At 36.7% G+C, this 22,286-nt stretch overlaps 1 long non-coding RNA gene across 1 annotated transcript; it reads right to left on the minus strand.

The window, feature by feature from the left end:
• Window positions 1-7,751: 7,751 nt before the first annotated feature.
• LOC135153295 (uncharacterized) lies at window positions 7,752-21,207 on the minus strand. Its single transcript, XR_010292750.1, has 2 exons — window positions 21,043-21,207; window positions 7,752-12,713 (listed from the first exon to the last, which is right to left on the minus strand). It is a non-coding gene; the product is annotated as an uncharacterized LOC135153295 (long non-coding RNA).
• Window positions 21,208-22,286: the final 1,079 nt, after the last annotated feature.

The raw sequence follows: 22,286 nt of genomic DNA on the forward strand, positions 1-22,286 counted from the left end.
GTATTTCAATTGGATAAATGATTGCAAATCAGAATGAGCAGCTGAGATATACAGCCTTTTAATAGACGATACCATGAAGCAAACAAAAGAAAAATTCTTATAGTTTAGGAATTGGCTATCAAAGCCCAGATAGGAAGACTTTTTATTATACAGACTGGGAAAGGGATGGGGACAAATCAACCAAACATTTGAATCAAAGATGAGAGAAAGAGGACAAACAAATCATGTTATCACGAAAATGAGTTCACTATTAAAGTAAACATTGACAAAGCAAACACTTGTGCATTATTGAAGACAAATGGGAATAAAAAACATGAATAAAATCAAAACTGGAGATAGTTTGGGATGTAAGAAATTAAACACAAGATAAGCTGGTAAATATTAAGCATGATCCCTATCATTATCATCACCATGGTCTTCATAGTCATGCTCATGGTCACTGTCATCATCATCATTATCATCATCATCATCATCACCATCAACATCATCAACATTATCATCATCATACCATCATCACCATCAACATCATCACCATCATCATCATCATCACCATCACCATCATCATCATCATCATCATCATCATCATCATCATCATCATCATCATCATCATCATCACCATCGTCATCATCATCCTGATCATCATCATTGTAAATATCCATCATCAATATACATACATGCACATTTTTATTTCTTTAGTTTCCTAAAGTAATTAAGATAACTACATGTAGTAGAATATGTGTACAAATGATATTAAACCAGACTGAGAGTGAGTTTTAGAAGGAAGCTCAATTTCTTTAGTCTCCGCAGTAATAAAGATAACTACATGTAGTAGTATATGTGTACAAATGATATTAAACCAGACTGAGATTGAGTTCTAGAAGGAAGCTCAATTTCTTTAGTCTCCCCAGTAATAAAGATAACTACATGCAGTAGTATATGTGTACAAATGATATTAAACCAGACTGAGAGTGAGCTTTAGAAGGAAGCTCAGAGGAGGAAAGAGAGAAGGTTTGAGAGTGAGAGTGAATTAAAAGAGCAAGGTCAGAGTCAAGTCCTTACTGAGAATGTCTTCAAACTTGGATTCTCACAGGACTGCTCTATTCATACACCTGTAGATGTGTCTTACAAACTCTTTGGAAAGTTTAGACATGGAAACCCAAACAAACCCCTTTCCCAAATATTGGCTCATTGGGATAATTGAATCATACTGACCTTAATGATGGCTATGTGTGTGTGTGTTTGTTTGGATATTTTTTTCAGGGTAGGGGGATCTAGTGTTTGGTTTACATGGTTTCTCTATTGACTAGCTATATTATCACAATTTGTTTTATATAAAGGTACATTTATTACTTTTGTTTTGGCTCACATCCATCCTATCACAAAAATTCTGATAGGAGTTTACGTCTCAAAATAATTGGTACACATGTCATTTATTCTTTTTTTACATTTCACACCCACTTTTATGAGCTACATGTGTAATTGTTTGCAGAAACACAAGTCTAGCATTCATATAAAAAGAAGACACAAATTTCTTGCCTTACAATTTTACATCTAAAGTTCTCAAAAAATTGGAAAGTAGGACAACCTACAAACTTCTTTGGGGGATATTATGAGTAGGCCTACTTTGCTTTCATTCTGGCAAAATACCTCTTATTTTCTGATCTTTGTAGAATTATGAATCAGAGAAAATATTAATAACAATATGAAGATTTTCGACATGAGCATTAATCTTTGCAGCAAATGTCAGAGATTTTGACAGCCATGTGAAAGGGGCTTTAGACTGCTATGGATACGGAAGCATCTCAAAGTGTCTACGAAGAGAGACTAAAGAGAAAGTGCTGTTGGCTAGCAACAACAATGAAATTAATCAGTTTGCTCTTACTTTCACAAAAGAAAATGGAGAAAATACTCCTGGGAAAGTACCGTAAACTTGTTCTGCTCCTTTCAAAGAAACAATATGAAATTTTGCACTACATACAGACAGTACAATGCAATAGCAATATGAGGTTATGTTACTTTAACCTTCAACATACATGTACAGTACAAGGTTGATCGTAGAAGGACCATTTTTCTTCATATATTCCAGACTCGGAATGAACATTTTTTCTGACCCTTGAAGAAGTACATACAATATATCTAACAAAAACGGTGGGTGATTTCAATTCTGTGTTGACCTGTTGGTGTCGACACACAGAATCAAAACAACAATAAGCCCGGTCTTTGTGACAAGTCTCACTCGTTGCTGGGCTATCAATATTGAAATCTGGAATATCTCTGTAAACTCAGATTAGGTGTTGAAGCTATGGAGGGGAATCTAGATTGTGCTTCAAAATACCAAGACCAGCTCCAAACTCAAATCACCTGGTGCTGCAGGCAAGCACTAAAACATCTCCTTCTAATGTTCCAATTTCTGAAGCCAAGACTTGTGCCAAAAGACTTCTTTTCTTAATAATTTTCAAGGGTTTTGATTTTTTTTCATTCTCCCCCTCTAATCCTCTATGATTTATTTCTATTCGTCCCCTGAAAGTGGCCCCCACCGGCATGTAGACTCCCCCACCCCCTAGATATATCTTTGGAGTCTAAACATGTACTGTACTGTACATATTCAGCTGTTATTATAATGTACCCGTGCCTGGTAGGACGATTACAATTACCTTTGCCTGTCCTCCTCTAGTAACTTTAACAACCTAAAAAGTACATAGCTGTATTCCAGTAAAAAATTATGTCTGACGATTATATCAGATTTTTAGCTGAATTGCAAGACTATTGTCTTGAACTTACAATGACTTGTTCAGGTCTACAGTGTATGTTTTATAATTATTATTATATTATCATTATAATACTCTTCAATTTGAATAAATGAATAAATTATATAGGATTTGTATAGCACACGTATCCACCTTGTTAGGTGCTCAAGGCGCTCCTATTTTACCCCGGCTAAGCTAGTCTATCGATTCCGGTGCTCACAGCTTTTTGAGGAATTACTTCCTGCCGGTGCCCATTTACCTCACCTGGGTTGAGTGCAGCACAATGCAGGTAAATTTCTTGCTGAAGGAAAACAAGCCATGGTTGGGAATCAAACCCATGTCCCTCAGATTTAAAGACGAGAGTCTCAACCACTAGACCACGATGCCCCCAATGTGAGTATTCTTTCTTTGTCGATTCCATTGATTGTTTCAAAGTTGTTTTCAAATATTGGAGGGGCCCTTCCGCAATACCGATGCATGGAATTTTTGATTTAGTGCAAACCACTTACTATCTAATGGGGCACTTACATAGAATTGCCCGAGAGACTCTTTGGCATGTAAACAGCCATCCACTTCAATTTATCTTATTATGAGTACGCTCCCTCCACAACACACATGTGACAGTGAGCTTGCATGCCTGATGGTAGACATACATGTAGAAAAAAAAATCACTGCTAGCTCTGCGGCACACATGATCATGAACATTCCGGAAGATAATGGGCGAAGGCAAGATGAAGGCCAACTTGCAATCTTCACATCTCATCCTCTCACTTCAATCATCCCTTCCTTCGGCTGTGTTCAATCCACGCCTTTTTTTTACCCCAGTCCCTCTTTGTTCTAATGTAGTAGAAACACAGCTTTTCATAGATAGATAGAAACACGGCTTTCATAGAAAGATAGTCTAGCTCAAATGATGGTGGCTATCAAATTATTTTTCGCCAATTGTGAAGATCAGGATTTTGAAATCTGAAGTGCTTAAAAAGGTACCCTTTGATAGCAATTCTGCTGAATAAATGAAAATTCTAATCAATGCAAAGAATGGGCATTGTTGTTCGGAATTTCGTAAATTCCAAGTTAACATACATTTACATGTACTTCCTAATATTACTACCTAGGGGGATGACACTCCACTCAAAACTCTGTAAATATTCATCAAAGCAACCATATAAAGTAAAATTTTGTGCAACACACAGTCTTTACGGGTGAAGATCGCTTCTAAGTTTCTGAAATGGTACTTGTGAGTTTTATGATTTTTCACAAAGTTAAATAGCAAAACAATCGCAATAGTGGAAGAGCCGTGGTGTAGTGGTTCTGACTCTCGCCTTGTAAACAGAGGGTCGTGTGTTCGAATCCCACCGGGGTCTAGCGTCCTTTGGCAAGGCGTTAATCCACACTTTGCCACTCTCGACCCAGGTGCTAAATGGGTACCCGGTAGGATGCGAAAGATATTGTATGTTTGATTTTGCCAGCGCCATAATGAGGCTGCGATGAATGCAAGGAATGCTCCCCAGGGAGTGGAAATTGTGCACTTTTCATGCGGGATTGAAATGAATCCAATGACCGGGGTAATAATATGCTGTAACGCGCTTTGAGCCATTCTGGGAAAAGCGCTTTATAAAAATTGGCTATTATTATTATTATTATTAGTAGTAGTAACATCACAAGATGGTCTTGTTTGTTTTAGTTATTGCTAGTGAATTTGGATCGCATGGAGTCTCCCAAAACCAATTCCCACCAAATTGTTTGAACAGAAACTGATTCAGGAAAGAACTGACTGTAAAGTGTGAACAGATTCAAAGCATGGCTGTACGCAACATTGGAGGTCGGGGCTGTCCCCAAGAATGGTAGAGACCTATAATTCTGCAAATTTACTTCCAATTTAAGAATGTCCCAGATCCTTCAACTTCAATCATCAAATAAACTAAGTAATTTTGCTTCCCCAATTATTCTTTAAAAACAGATGAAACTGAACACCAATTTTATCTACTATCAGTATTTCATCTACATGTACATGGAACACTGATGATATTGCTCATAAATATTCCTGACTAGAATATTGAATTGAATACCAATCCAAATCCTCGGTATGAAAGTCAGCCCTCTCCATTCTCCTCCTTCCTCTATGATGTTCCCTGGATGTTTTTCTCCTTTTAATACGTACATACGAGTTTCCCCAGGGTTTGCTTCACAAACAACCACACAAACTATGCATGAATCTCAACTCTATTCCTACATTAGGGCCGTCTGCACCAGCCCGAGTTTTCAAATACCTGTAATCGCGTTATTTCTGATCAGGCAAACAAACCCCCATTAATTTACACATACAGTTCAGCAGCCAGGGCCACCTGAAAGCGTGCGATGCCGAGGTAGTACAATAGAGCTTAATTGATGACGCATCCAATTGCGCAAGCCAAGGATCACGTCACTCCAAAAAGCCAACCTCGGTCCACTTTGTGTTTACACATACAAGAAGGCACCTTCAAGCCGCCTCGAAGGCAACCTCAAACCACCTCCAGAGGTGGACCGAAATTGAGGCGGCTTCAAGGTGGCGTCAGTCCACTTGGGTGTTTTACAAATAGGTTCAAGGCGGCATGAGGCCGGCTTCACGCCGCCTTCACTCGTATACATGTGTAAATGGGCTCAAAGAAATCAATGGTGGAAAGATGCAGGTACCCATAATTGTATCCGTCTGTGTTATGTACTTGGTACTGTACAAGTACATTTCCCCAGTTCCAGCAAAAGCATACCCCACCCAATTCCCTTAATAAATAATAATATTTCCTTTCCATCTTGATAAATTTACAGAATATGTAGATGCTCTAGCCTATATGCACTAGCCTATATGCACCTCAAAGCTAATTAATACAGGCCCCAAACTTGAAAATTATTAATGAATGAATGATCTGTCAAAAATCCCTGAATATACAGGTGTATCTTAAAGGTCAAGTCCACCCCAGAAAAAAAGTTGATTTGAATAAATAGAGAAAAAAAATCAAATTAGCATAACACTGAAAGTTTCATCAAAATTGGATGTGAAAAAAGAAAGTTATGACATTTTAAAGTTTCGCTTTAATATTTTTCATAAAACAGTTACATGTACAATGTATATACATGTACACTGTATGCACAACTCATTGACATGCAAATGAGAGTCAATGATGTCCCTCACAATTTCTTCTGTTTTTTATTGTTTGAATTATAGATTATCTCATTTTTTACAGATTTGACATTAAGGACCAACCTGACTGAACCATATAGTAAATTGGTATCAAAACAATGCCAATTCCACATGTTCAGGGAGTAATTAATCTTTGTTTCACTTGACAAGGAGGATAAAATTAGAATATTTCATAATTCATATAATAAAATACAAAATAGTGAGTGGATTGCATCATCAGTCTCCTCATTTGCATACTGACCAGGATGTGCATACATGTATACTGTTTTGTGAAATTAAGTAAAACTTTAAAATGTTGTGACTTTCTTAATTTACATCCGATTTTGATAACATTTTCAGTGTTATGCTTGTCGGATTTTCTCTTTTTTAATCAAATCAACTTTTTGTTCCCCCTTGCATAATGCTCTGTCCCAATTTCACTGCACTAGCTCTTGCTTCCCAATAAAAACAGTCCAACTTTGTTTATCCAGTCATTATCAATCCATGCTCCTCTATTAGCTCACCACATCTCAAAGCCAGCAAGCCCTTTTAAAAATAATTCATCTAACACACAAATTGGGAGTGCACATGATGTACATGTATGTCCAAACTGGGAAGGGTCCACAGTAGAATCAAATTCAGATCTCCAGAGCATTGTCTTACATGTCATATTCGATGACCACAGTTCGGCAGAATCGCTTTAATCAAATGAATACTTTCTCATCTTTCCATGTTGAAATATGCATGTCCGATGAAAAAAATTTGCATACAGAGTGCAACAGTAGTTTATTGAATGCAGACATACATGCGTAGAAAATACCCCCAGGATTTCAGTTTGTATCAAACCTACTAGACAAATCTTCATTAGATGTTAAAACATTGGTGTAAAATTACACCATAAGAGAGTAATGCACTCTCTCCACATTTTGTGACATGAAGTAAATGAAATTCAAGATTTGTCTCTTTACTCAGGGCAAAATGGCTTTAAAACTGCTCTCTTTTATTTTCCCCACTTTTGTACAAGATCAGAAATATTCTAATTTCTCAAATTCAACTTTAAGTTACAGACTTTTCTGCTACATGAAATTTTGTATGTTGAGTAGGCCTACAGCATTAAAAGATACTGTACATAGCAAAAAAATCAGTCATACAAATATCAATTGTAAAATTACTCCCTGCCAGATAAAGAAAATTAAAATATGGCACTGTAAAAAGCTGCCAAAGTACAAATTTATGAGAGAATAATACACAAAGGCCTACATACAGAAATATGTAGGAAACTTACATACATACATGTAGTTCATAGTTCATTACCATGTATTGCACAGATGCTATGACAGAGAATGTGCGAGAGAAATCTTTTTGTATCTTTAGCGGCTATACATGTACTCAAGCCTTAAGGCAATCTTGGCATGGTCTTGTACTTTTGTCGGATAAGATCGTGTATAACAGATTATATTTCACAACACTAACAAGATCATCATTGCTTCAGGCTCTCACAACCAAAATGACATTCATTTGTTTTTGCCTTTGAAGGTAGCCTACATGTACATGTACAGTAAAGTGCACTTTGGATATTTGATGTCTTGAAAACCGAACAAATTTTGGTGGCATATATGTTTTTTTCATATTACTTAATGACCAGGAAGCTTTGATCCTCTTTTTTGTTAGCATTTTACATTTCTGCCCCTTATATGCCCTCCCCCAGGGGGGGGGGGGGGCAAAATCATCTATAATCTCTGGCAGAAAGTATAAAATTGTACAATCGCTGAAGAGATACATGTAAGTACTGCGGAATTCTGTTTTTTTTTTCTATAGTACTTTATACAGTACAGCATATATATTCCTATTTATTTATTTTTGTGAACAGGCTGTAAGGGCCTACTAATTGATTGAATTCCAACTTTTAAAGAACACTTCAATTATTGCTGAAGGGAAACTGCAGAATTCTGTTTCCTGGTTTCTTTTTCTACAGTATGCACATCATACTATATGTTTTGTAGGGGCAAAAATCCCTAATAGCACTGTACATGTACATGTAATGTAAATGAAGAAGTAGAAACATATCCTCTGTTCCTTGATATTTGTACTCATTTTACACCCAGTATACAAAGGATTTCAACTATCCAGTAACCTTGCTTTGCAGAAGGGGAAGGCAAAAGCACTACGTTTAGGATAAATTTAGAACAGGATATGACAGATAGTCAGGGATTTCAAATCATCTATAAAACCCCCTCCCACAGATCTCTCCTACTCTCTCTCCACACATGTATAGGCCTACATGCTATGATGAACTACAGTACATAATATACAGCACAAAAATAAGACTGTACTAGTGCATACCATACAGTATGTAAAGCAGTAATGCACATTCACAGCATTGCAAAAGAATAGGTAAACTATGATCGAATAAAAAAAAAAATCTTAATCGAACTACATGTATGCTGACTAGCATAGAATGAAATCTTATAAATGACAAAAATATATAAAATATTTTATAATTTACTTGCAGTAGAAGTAGAATGTACATACAGTATGTAGATATCTAATACCCCTTTCATACACCCATCCTCCAATTATCCGCCTAAGAGTAATGCGGATAATTCAATAAAAATTGCATTCACAAACTCCGAAAATAATCCGCACTATTTTTTACGAGCGCCCGACCTGAAAAAGGCGGATAATTGTCATGGCAACTGCACACACCCCCCTCCGATGGGGTTGTGTTGGAAAAAGGTGACCTTGTGACCGCACCATGGCAATTATCCGCATTAGTTTGGAAATGCGTTCATAAAGTCAAAATCTGGTCCCGATGCCGCTATTATGCGGATAATTGCAGCATCGAAATAATGCGGATAATTCTGGTCCCGCTCCGATTTTACGACCAAATTATGCGGATATTATCCGCACAATTGGGTTTATGAAAGGGGTATCAAGGATATTAAAATGTTCCAGAATACTGAGGTAAAAGATTATTGTGTGAAGAAGGCTGAAATCTCATTACTGTCTAAACTGATGAAACACTTCATGTAGTCATACAATCTAGCATGACTAATGAACACACTGCTAACCAGGTTACTATCTTGATTGGCTTAATCGCCAATTGCTATAGGCATGAAACATGCATACATAATGTACTTAAATGGTACATGTACATTGTTCTTGTTGATGAACCACCCCCCCCCTCCCAAAAAAAAAATTAGTCCTACGAGACTATATATACCTGTATAATCAAACTATAAAATTGTTGTGTACTCATGTTATAATTTGTATGCATGTCTTAACTCTTGCCTTTGTTTTTGAAAAATTACATTTTCTGATAATTTGCCAGTTGGTCAGAAACTATTTGTACATATATATGTTTATGTACCATTTAAAAATAATTCTTTTGAAATTTGAAAACATTGAACTTGAATTTGCTTGAAATTGCTTAAATTAGAATGGAATACATGTATATTAGAGAGTAAAAATCACAGAACACAACCATACCAGCTTAATGAACATTTTGAAAACCATGTTTCTGTGGTAAAAAGTGGTGTCTGAATGCAGCCAGAGAGTGACAAACATCACTCTCCCATCTTTAATAAGCTACTGTACACTGTCTTGTGATAGATGATACTGTAGGGAGTTATGTGGTCTTGTGCACTATTTAGTAGAGGTCATCGTCACAGTTGTGTGCGCACTAAACCTTTGCCAAGGCCTATCAAATGCATGCAAGGATGAAGGCTGTCATGTTTGTGAGAAAATGTGACCTACATGTGCATGTATTTTTATTACACTACATGTACTGCCACTAGTTACATCATATTTTAATGGTTCATGTACATCCATGTTTGCCACCCCAGGTGTGTTTTGACAATTTTAAGAATGCAACAACATTTGAGAGCTGATTTTATATCATTAACAGCAAGTTTGCTGTGGTAGAATTTATGCTTTTTTAATTCATTCATCATTTGAATCATGAATAATCAGTACTAGGTATAGATATGATATGGATTTATCATTATTCACAACACGACTATATGCAGTACACATATGGTTCCTGACAGACAGACACAATGTACCTAGTGTCTCTCTACATGTTATGGGACTGCTTCCACTTTGTACGTACTGCGGGCCTACTGAAACTTCATTTTGTTTTAAGATGGGAATTTCACAAGATGTCACTTTATTATTAGAAATTATTTCCTGAAATTTTTTTGAATCTCTTGTCAGTCTTGTGAACATATACATTCGATTTTTTGTTTTCATTTTTTAATTTGATTATGTCCACGCATACATTCAATTCAGTTTAATATGAATACCAGGCGTACTAGTATATGAAATGAAAATCACCAATCAATACCATTGCTGAAGTCAATATCACTCCATCATATTGACGAACTGCGACATGAGGTAATTAATGAACATAGAATCAGCCGGCAGTGCTTTAATTGAGAGCTTTCCTGTCTTAGTCATCAGCCAACCAGTATGGAGAGTTGCGTAACGGACAAGGCTACTTGATACATGTACCTCACACAAACACGATAACAATTTAATTTGCATTTAGATTAGAATGAAGTTTAATACGTTGATTTACGCATGTTCGTTTGTAAAAGGTACATGTACAGTTGTACACTGCTGTATAAAGGGAAACTCCCATAAAAAAAAACTGCCTAGAGCTTTGGTAGAGGTTCAATAATGTGAATTACATAGTGGTGTATCATCAAACTTTCAAATCTTACAAAAGTGAAGTGAATACAATATTTTATTTCATCCCTTAATTATTTGTAAAAATTTGAATTTTACATTTGAGGATGTCACTCTCAGTAATGTTTTCATTCTTCTTTCAAAAAATGTTCTTTGACCGTTTGACGAACACATTTCTTACAGCATTTGATACCCAATAGCTGCAGATGAAGATTAATTTTAAGCCAATCCCATGAATTCAGAAATGGTTTTGAATATATAAGGATTTTCCTACTATCAAAAATCGTTGTGAATTTCAAACTCGAAATGATTAATTTCTTCCTGTTCAGTATTTAGGAATATATTTTTTAAAGTTACATTTCAAATGCTCTCCAGATACCCAAATAGTATGTATACTGTACAATGTACCAGGCTGACATTTTATGCACATTCACTTCTTTCTGCAGTTCATGTGATTTTCAGCAGAATTGAGACAAATACATGTGGTTATCTTTTTGGAAATTCAAACAAAAGATATCTAGACGCATTATAAACAATAATTCACAAATCACAAGCACAAACAAACACCTTCCTCCACTATCTAAACTCATTGCCAAACTACAGAACTTCATAATAAAGTTCTATTACTTTGCAGTTTGCACATAGCTATGTTATATGTAAAATTGAACTATTATTATTGTTTTCATGAGTTGTTTACCGATGAGGAAACTGTAGGTTGACATTAATCATTCCAAATCCAATGGAAATCAAAATAAACATACACCCCTATACTTCATTTTCAGGTTGCAAAAAATATTATTGCAATATTGTATGTTGATATTAGTTTTGTTTTTTACAAAACGACAAAGCAAATGGTGAAAAAAAACGGATTTAACTGAAATTATTCTTTCATACCAACGAAATGAACAAAACTTTATTTCACTGTTGGATTAATAAACTAATGGAACATACATTAACTGTTTGGATTAACCTTTTTTATTTTCAGACTAATGCATAACATACATGTATCTTTGCAATAAGGAACTTTCAGGGTATACAGATTTTTAGTGAATGTCACCCCATAGTTTCAGTGTAATAGTTTGCTACATGTAATTCAGTTTGACACAACTGCTTGATCTACTAAAATTAATTTAGATTTCCCTTTTAAAGCAAGCAAGTTATTAATTGCATTTCTTTGTTTAATAATCTGTACCTTTTGATATGATGAATTTGGAGAACCCTTTAATAAGCTTGACTTCCCTTGGGTCTGTGAAAATTGCCATGACTTTGTTGTCCTATTCACATATTATAATCGTGTTTTGTATCGATAAATGAATGTAACTACATGTAGTTCTGAATAACCCAAATAATTAAACCAGTGCCCAAACCTCAATGCTTTCATAGCATCAACTACTACATAATCATTATAGTGAAAATCTGACATAATAATTAATAATGATAATAGGCATTTATATAGCGCCATCTATCTAGAAATATTCTATTCCGAGGCGCAAAAGAAAAAGAAAGAATAAGAGAGTTTGGATGAGTGTCAAAGTGCCAATAACGTTACTGTTGTTAGGAAAGATAAGACTTACCGGTAAGCTAATAGATTTGAAAGTCTCCAGTGATGATATAATTCTTAAATTCAACAGCAAATTACATGTATTCAAGAGAGAAGATGCTGAGGCAGAGAAAGCTCGCACACCATATCCTATACATGTTTTGGGAGTCTTAAGGAGATGCTGGTGTGATGATCTCAGGCTAAGAGATGGTCATGACAAGGTGTTGTCAATATATTGGTGCCATACCATTTATAACTTTCCAAGTGAGAAGAAGAATTTTAAATTCTATGTAGGATCAATCAATAAAGCTACATGTATGCATTTTAACGAGAACCTGATAAATTCAAAAGTGGATGTACCTTTGAGAGCAAGCCAAGGTTTGCGAGGATTCATCATGGCCGAATCCGCTGAACATGGCCAAGTGAGGGCGCGTGGCGTCCGGCGCGTCAGGTTGATGGCCGTCACGCAGTTGTCTCTCTTCTTCTTCTTGCTGGTGTGACGGCAGCAGATCCATCGATGTGATGACGCCGTCACTCGAGGGAATGTTACTTGCCCTGATTTGACTCCATAAGATGAGAGCTGTGAATAGTAGAAGTTGGAGATGAATTAACAAGACGAAAATACACAAATTGGCTTGGTAAGTTAGTATACTAAAACAAGTGGAACGCCTCTGGCAGTCTCGCCTGCATTACGCAATTTAATATAGCAGCAGTGCTAACTTTGTAAACTACTATAGAATAATCATTTACAAAAACATCATTCATATAATGACATAATACCACGTTCATTGACCATAAATGACATTTGAACAGAGACTTAAGACTGTCAACTACACCCATGTCCACATTTCATTCACTCTATCCATAAACTTTCAAAGTTATGATGGCACTTCAACAATTACCCCAACATGGCCTAAGTTTATTGACCTTAACTGACCTTTGACTTGGTTTTGTGACCTGAAACTCACAGGGGATGTTCAGTGATGCTTGATTACTCTTATATCCCAAGTTTTATGAACTAGATCCATAAACTTTCACAGTTAGGATGGTAATTCAATAAATACCCCCAACACGGCCAAAGTTCATTGACCTTTAATGACCTTTGACCATGGTCATGTGACCTGAAACTCGTACAGGATGTTCAGTGATACTTGATTACTCTTATGTCCAAGTTTTATGAACTAGATCCATAAACTTTCAGAGTTAGGATGGTAATTTAACATATACCCCCAACACGGCCAAAGTTCATTGACCTTAAATGACCATTGACCATGGTCATGTGACCTGAAACTCGAGCAGGATGTTCATTAATACTTGATCAACCTTATGCCCAAGTTTCATGAACTAGGTCCATATACTTTCTAAGTTATGATGTAATTTCAAAAACTTAACCTTCGGTTAAGATTTTGAAAATAATTTTCCCAACATGGTCTAAGTTCATTGACCCTAAATGACCTTTGACCTTGGTCATGTGACCTAAAACTCAGGCAGGATGTTCAGTAATACTTGATTAACCTTATGTCCAAGTTTCATGAACTAGGTCCATATACTTTCTAAGTTATGATGTCATTTCAAAAACTTAACCTTAGGTTAAGATTTGATGTTGACGCCGCCGCCGCCGTCGGAAAAGCGGCGCCTATAGTCTCGCTCTGCTATGCAGGCGAGACAAAAACTCCTAGTTTAGCTCAACAATAAATATACCTACATGTATTGTTGTTTAGATAACAGAGGTCATTGAACTACATGCAGGGCTTGACATTGGCAGTGGCCCAGGGCAACCAACAATAAGAGTCGGGCCACCAAATTTCTGTAAAAGCCCACACTTGGTTGCTCGGCCGGGCTACCAAAGTTTTGATGAATTGCAATGTTTTCTTTTGTTTGAAGGCCACCAAATCTGCTTTGCATGCCACCAAGAATATGAAATTGATGATTCTGGTGGACCGATCGGGCCACCAAGAAAACATTTAGTGTGGAGCCTTGCTATAAAATGTATCTTTAAAAGTTGACAAATAATTTAAGTTCACAATACACCATGCAAGGGTGGGTTGCGTCAACTTCTACAAAGTCATGGGAATCATGAAATTTCTACAGCGATCTTGCGACTTGAGATAAAAGATTTTGAGAGAGAGTTGACTAATACCCTTTTTACACAGGATTTTCTTAGCCCCGGACTATCGCTAACCCCGTACTATCCTTAACCCCGTACTATTTTTTTTTCCTTTTCACACATGCCAAATTTTTATTTCTAACCCCGGATAAGGAATGCTTGCTTTTCACACACGAAACTCGCTAACCCCGGACTAGTGGTTTTTGTCGATCATTCGTAGTACAAGTACTTCACTCGTACCTTTTTTACACACGCTAAAATGTCCTTAACCCCGTACTATAGGTGGGGCCAAATTGCCATTTAGCCCCACCTATAGTACGGGATTAAGCTTAGCCCACTTTCGTTTTACACTAGCGATCTTAACCCCGTACTATCGCTCTTAGCACCGCAATTGCTGGGATAACCCTGCTTTTTTGCAGGGCCAAATAATCCCGTACTAAAGGTAGGGTTAGCCCACTTTGCAAAAATGCTGTGTAAAAAGAAAGTGGGCTAAGCTTAACCCCATACTATACATGTAGGTGGGGCTAAATATCAATTTAGCCCCACCTATAGTATGGGGTTAAGGAAATTTTAGCGTGTGTAAAAAGGGTATAGGGAAGTCACAAAATGTTTTGTTATGCATCATTGCTGTGTATTTAAATTGCAAATAGTGATACTGATAGTGATTCACTACTTGCCTTTACTGCATGGATATGGATGACCAAATCAAAGAAAAATGTTCTCAAATATATATTTTACAAATTAATAATAAATTCCTCAAGTGGGAGAGGAGAAGACAAGCATGAGGGGATTTTTCCGTATCATTTGGGATTTTGGGAATTAAAGAGATTATCTGCAATGGATGGCCCCTCACATGTCCCATAAATTCTTAAAACAAAACCAAAAAAATAAAAATAAACAGCAGCAGTGATTAAGACAAGCATTTATATCTTGTGAAAGCTGCCAAACTGAACAAGATCATTTCAGTAATCTAACAGCTAAAAAAATCAGTATTTTGATGAGGAAAACGGTATTTTCAAAGAATTGCCATATGTAGGCCAACATACAAAACTAGACCTTTATGTAGAAATCAATATTTTGCATGGAATAATTAATATACTTCTTATTTTTCAGAACTAATTACTAATAGTCTGATAGTTTCATACATCCTATGTGCAGTAATGTCACTCGGCACTTGCAGAAAACTGTAGTAAATTTCTTCAGGATCACTTACATGGAGGTGGGCAATTCCAAAATCTCACAGGAAACAATTATGATTTAATCATCACTGTTGACAGTGAAATTGAATTAAAGACAGCTCATGACTGGAACTAATTTTTTTTTTAATTTAGTAATTCATTTCAATGTCAAGTTAATACTCATTTCCATTGACGAAGAATGACGAATTCTAATAAAAACGTTGACCGGATTGTTTTATCACACAGATTATCATACAATGTAAACAAAACATTATTTGCATAACATTGCTCACTCAAAAACACAAACAAAACATTGTACCTGACTGGAATTCATAATTGTGATATTATACATACATACATGTACACATTTTAATCCAAAAGTTCAGTCTGTACAAGAGATCATTTCTGACTCAATTTTGAGAACCAGGACACTGACACTCTCACAAGACTTGTGCATACATGTACACAGACAACATTACAATGCTGCAATAAAGTAAAATTCATTGGTTTTAATGGGGTACTAGGGTTTTTACTAACAGGGAAATACATGATCAATCTGAATAAAATGAGTATTAGATCTAATCATAAAAAGTATTACAACAAACATTTGTGTACAAAAGCATGCACAATTTGGTATAAAATATACTCAGTATTATGCTTTACATATAGATACTTGGTTGAATATAATACAAAGTGCAGATATTAATGCTATTAAAGACTACATACTTTACCGGTAGTACTCAGCCAGAAATTATCCAAGATTTTTTCTTTAAATTATAAAAGGAATTAAACATGAGAGTTTCATGTAGACTGGACTTTCATTGTCTCCATGATACTAACCCTACAAAATACAATTCTGTGTTGTCAGAGCACTATTCTTACTAGAGCGACAAGTATGGATTCACACAAGTCTGAGCTTCCATGCCATATTCTCACTGTATTGTATTCACATTCACATTGTGCACAGCAAAGTGACAGTCACAACTCAACCTCTTACTTCTGCCTTGCGAGTCTCTTCTGCCACATGTTGGTGGCATGTGGTCAGCAACAATAGAGGGGGAAACTTTTTTTGATTTATGCATTGATTGCTAATAAACGACATCTTATTACAAATAAGAATTTAAACATGAATGAAACTCATGTAACTTGTCCAAAATCATACCTGCCATTCTAGTATTAAGAAAATTTCATATTTTTCAAAATGAGATCTAATTATTTTATCAAGACACAAGATTTTCAAATATTTTGTTAAATTTCTATGTATGTTGTTTACATTAGAATAGTTTTGGGATGAAATAAAAGGCCTCATATGTAAAAGCTGGGGGTGGGGGGGGTGGAGAGGGGTCTGCCCCCTCAGGGACCCTATCACAAGGCCCCTGTGTTAGGCTTTGCTCCCTACACATTATTAGTAGCATATTACAGAATTACAAATATGGCACTCCAACAAAACCAATTGAAAACCCCTATTCTACAATGTAAGTCAGAGTTCAAACCCATATTAATACCTTTGTTAGAATTCTTTGCCAGCGGAATGGATTGCTTTCTTTCAATCGTGCGTCTGGACCACTCTTGCTTCCCAACAGTGTATGATATTGGGACTTTAAAAGATATTTTAAAGAAATTTGAATATAAAAAGCAGATGGTCTTACTCTCAATTTGGGGTAAATAATTGTAACACCATTACCCAAGAAGAAAAAATATTACATAAGAATCTCTAAAAAGAAAATTCTACCATATTTTCTAAACATCTCTTGAGATTGCTGCCAGATTTTAAAGGGGTCCTACATGTATAATCGTGCAAAGAAAATTTCCTGTCTAAATTTTCAAAATATACGTACAGTATACACTGTATGTACAGTAGAGGCACACAGTCAATATGGGAGATTATTACCTTTACAGGTCATTTTAGGAGATAAATAAAAGTCACATTTTGCTCGCTACTTTCGATCCGAGACCAACGAGGTATTGCCATGTTGCCCTCCCCGGGCTTTGCCTATAGGAATCCTGTACAAAACAGAGGGCAATATTGGGCAATTTCGATCGCTAATTTCAGTATTTCAGAAATCTGGCTGGAACAAGTTTATAAACCAACGCATTGTAGATAATGCGCGGCGCGGCCAGTGCATACACAAACGTAACCCAAGCGCAAGATTTCTACGCGTTGAGTGTATGCGTGTGCGCGCCATGCATGATTCGCGACTGCAAGGGTAACAATTACCGGTAAGTCACAATTGCTTATTAAGGGTTACTTCGCTAATGTCGTGAATAATCTGAAATCAGAAGTAGTGATAAGCAAACAGGCATATAAATTGTTCCAAATACATGTTGTAGTAGCTTGAATTACACATTGTACAGCCGTAGGTAATAATATTAATAATATTATTGACTGGCTTTTCTTTCAGGAAACATCAAATATGTTGCCCTTAAAAGAACCATATTGCCCTCGTCTAAAGACTCAGGCCAATATGATTCTGTTGCGAGCGACATATTTGATGTTCCCCTCAAGGCCAGTCAATATTATATAACTTTTCCAACGCGAGATAGGGGGCCTACTATATCCAATATCAGAGACTTTTGCAAAGCATTTTGGTATCAAATTTTCTTTACATTTACTGCAAAAAGGATTATCTTGGCAGCGAGTGGAAATGTGATACAGTAAAGCACATTCCACATTTATAATAATTACTCATTTTCACTATCTACTTAAAACATGCATCGTCTACTTTTGTTTTCATATTAAGATTTTTGTTCTCATCCAATGAATGGGCTTTTGATGTCAGTGTAAAAAATGTTTGCTTACAAACTTCTATTTTCTGTTATCCGTTCGCAAAAGCAAGTCTCCAATATGAGAGATTGGCCATGCACATCTGCCACAGAAATAAAAGGGGAAGGCTTGTAGTTGTACCCGTCCACAATGCACGCGTCAGTCCGTCGCTAATTCAATGGCCCGACGTTTCACTTCAGCACAAAACAAAACAGCACACCGCAGCCATCTTGATAATAATAATAATAATAATAATAATAATAAACAGTTCTTGTATAGCGCATATCACGATTATGAATAATGTCTCTATGCGCTTCCAAAGGACTTGGATATTATTACCCCAGCTGTAGCTTGGCAGCCGTAATTACTAAGATTACAGCGCACACGCATTTCAAGGAATAGATTCCTGCCAGGTACCCATTCACCTCACCTGGGTTGAGTGCAGCACAATGTGGATAAATTTCTTGCCGAAGGAAATTACGCCATGGCTGGGATTCGAACCCACAACCCTCTGTTTCAAAGTCCGGAGACTAATCCACTGGGCCACAACGCTCCACACTGATATTCCCCTAGAGTGTCGGATCGTACTGTGCATGAACGTAGCTTGAATTTCAGTGCAGAATAAGAAAACAGTCCCAAGCGAAGATTCTCTTCTCAGAATCTCAGAAAGGGTAATCCAGACATCGCTTAGAAGCACTATCGTCTAGATGTGATGTCGCTTCCGTGCAATGTGCAATTTACTCTGGTGAATGACACCTTTCGAGGTATGATTTGAAGGACTGTGTGGAATTGAGGTTTTTTATCCCTGGTGGGAGATTATTCCAGTCTTTTATTGTATTTGGTAGAAAACTATTGAGGTAAGCTTTTGTTCTACATTGAAGTGGTACCAATCGGCTGGTGTTGGCTCTTACTGATCTTGGCGCTTCCACCACATATTCAGGGATGTTTACAGCGGCTTCCTTATGGTCAGCTTTGTAGAATAAGGTTAGTCTGCTGTCCTTTCTTCGTTGTTTAAGAGAAGGCCATTTAAGTGATCTGATTAATTCAGAGACACTTGTAGTGTGACGATAATCATTGCAGACAAACCGTGCTGCCCTTCTTTGAACCATCTCCAATTTATCTACAAGGCATGCTTGATGTGGATCCCATACGGTTGATGCATATTCAAGTTTGGGAAGTACCAGTGCTTTATACGCAGCAACTTTAACTTAACTATCACATCTGGATAAATTCCTACGAATGAACCCAAGAATCTTGTTTGCATCACTTGCGATATGGTTGACGTGGCTGTTCCAAGACATATCACTAGAAAGATGAACTCCAAGGTAGGTGGTTTGCTTGACAGATGACAAACTAACTCCATTCATTCTGTACGAAAAAGCCCTTGGTTTTCTACTCCGAGTCACTTGCATCGTTTGGCACTTAGATGGATTGAATTTCATTTGCCATGAAGTTGACCATTCTTTTAGAGAATCTAGGTCCTTTTGAAGTTGGACCTGGTCTTCATCCCCTCGAATGTGACGAAAAAGGATACAATCGTCAGCGAATAATTTAATCCTTGTTTCTGCACTAACTTGATCTCCAATGTCGTTGATGTACAAGAGAAACATAAGGGGACCGAGCACGGTCCCTTGCGGCACTCCGGAGGTGACAGGGATCGGTTGGGATTTTTCTCCATCTACAAGAACTTGTTGACTACGACCAGTAAGCCAAGTGCCAATCCATCGAAGGGTCGAATCCTGTATCCCATAATGATTTATTTTACGCAGGAGTTTAGGATGCGACACAACATCAAAAGCTTTACTGAAATCCAATATCTGCATGTCTACCTGACTACCAGGAGCAGAGTCGAGACAACGCATGATTTCTTCAACTGTGTTTATAAGCTGGGTCTCACAAGAATGGGCTTTTAAAAAGCCATGCTGATAATGTTTCAAAATTGAGTGGCTATCGATATGTGCCATAACATGATGAAATATTATATGTTCCAGTATTTTGCAAGGAATTGATGTCAAAGATACAGGCCTATAGTTTACAGCAAGTGATTGATCACCCTTCTTGAATACAGGACAGACGTTTGCTGTTAGCCAGTCAGCTGGTAATTTCCCCTCTTTCAATGATTGGTTGAAGATTCCTGTGAGAACTGGTGTCAGGATTTCTGCACATTCTTTCAAGATGTATGTGGGAATCTCATCAGGACCTCGTGCTTTACGGGTATCCAACCCTTCTAGAAGTTTAAGCACTCCATTGCCATTGACTCTAATAGCAGGCATAGCCGGGTAGGGGGTAAAGTTGATGTGTTGGTCAGTTGAGGGATCATCCTTGGTGAATACTCTTATTTCATACATTTTTCTATTGTTAAAATATTTTATTTATCTCTGAAAATTTCAAATACATGTAAGATCACTGACTTTGTTATAACCTCACTTTTAGTAACAAAGAAATAAAATACAAAATGCATCGCTAAACAGAAAGGTAATCTTTTTGCTCATTTTCGTGTGTGGAGGTTGTGTTTTGGAACATTCGGTCTACATATACCGGGTAGGCCTACTCCTAATGGCACTGTTACAGGGGTTTTAAAATTATTGTCTTTTTCTGTTTCTGCTATTCTTTTTTAATTTTAAAACTTTTTTGGGGGGGGAATTAATTTCCCTATTTAATCTAATAATTTTGAGAAAATCCAGGACAAAACATGTTTTTTATCTTCAAAGTGCCCGGACAATGGGACCCCCATCCTACATCATACCACCCCGACCTTACCCGCAAGACGTCCTTCGGCACTCCGTCCAACGGATCGAAACAAAGTCAAAGGAAAACATTTGATGAAAAAAATAAACCATCGTTATATTTCAGTACGTACCTGGAAAACTTGCTGAATACTCAAAAGAGGTCCTTCTCCAGCTCTATCCATCGTTTCTTATTATTTCCTAATTTACACCATCATCTGTAAATCAACGTTTAACAGACCGGTATTTATTCTCCAACAAAAGAAGCTTCGCTTCGGAGTACGAGTCGAGTGCAGTGTGCGAGCTGAGCTAGCTATCCGGCACTGCAATTTTATCGGATATCTGAAACGCCCTCATTAGCTCAAAGATTTAGAACAACAACAAAAAAATGACAAAGGGGAAAGACAAAGATTCAAGAGAAATGAAAAGGAATGGAATAAAAAAATAAATAAATTAAAAGAAAAACCATGACCAATTGGAATTCATCCAGCGACAACATAGGACAAAAAAAGTTATGGAAAATTGAAGGTGGATGGAGGGTGGGGGGGGGGGGGGGCTGAAAAAATTTAAAATTATGTTTCCCCTTCTGTCATCATGAAAAAGTAGATCAATTCCAGAAGGTGCACTGGAAGAGATGGCAGCAGGTGGCGGTTGTCCCATATTATAAAAATGTGTGGGGGATATAAGGCACTTTCACCTCACCCAATCCCCCCCCCCCCACAAAAAAAGAGTAGGGGAAGGAGAATAAACTAAACAATAATAGGAAATGACGTTTTTATGCCTATACCTCTTCATCCATTTTTTCTGCAGTCTAATTCAGCCATGCCATTTTTTCTCAGTTGTTGGTTCAATCCTCCACACTGATGAGGAAGAAGAAGAAGAAGAAGGAGAAGAAGTAGAAGACAAAAAATTTAGTTTAAACCACAAAAAAAAGAAAAACACTAAACGCGACCACGCCCAGTATCCACAAGGATCACAGGAAGAAATATAGAAGAAATATTAGACCCTAGCTTAAAATTTTGACATAGGCCCAGAATTATTTTCTTTCTTCTTCTCCTCCTTCTTCTATGATTTAGGTCTATAATACATTTCACCCTCTGGTACTATGAGAAAGAGCGCCATCTTTAAAGTCTAAACATTGTTTCTTGTTCACTTCTGCACCATAATTGGGCACACCGAAAGTTTTATACCCGACTCAATTCAATTCAATTTATTTCATTTCATTTTCAACAGAACAAAGTAATGTGGTCAAAATAGTTACAGTGAACTTATACAGACAAAATAAATTCAGGCATGTACAGTATATGATATTCATCTATAAGTAAAAGCAAAAAACAAAACAGAGTATTATATATAAGCAAAATATCATAACCATTTT

This window comes from Lytechinus pictus, chromosome 2 (assembly GCF_037042905.1).
Source record: "Lytechinus pictus isolate F3 Inbred chromosome 2, Lp3.0, whole genome shotgun sequence".
Taxonomy (NCBI): Eukaryota; Metazoa; Echinodermata; class Echinoidea; order Temnopleuroida; family Toxopneustidae; genus Lytechinus; species Lytechinus pictus.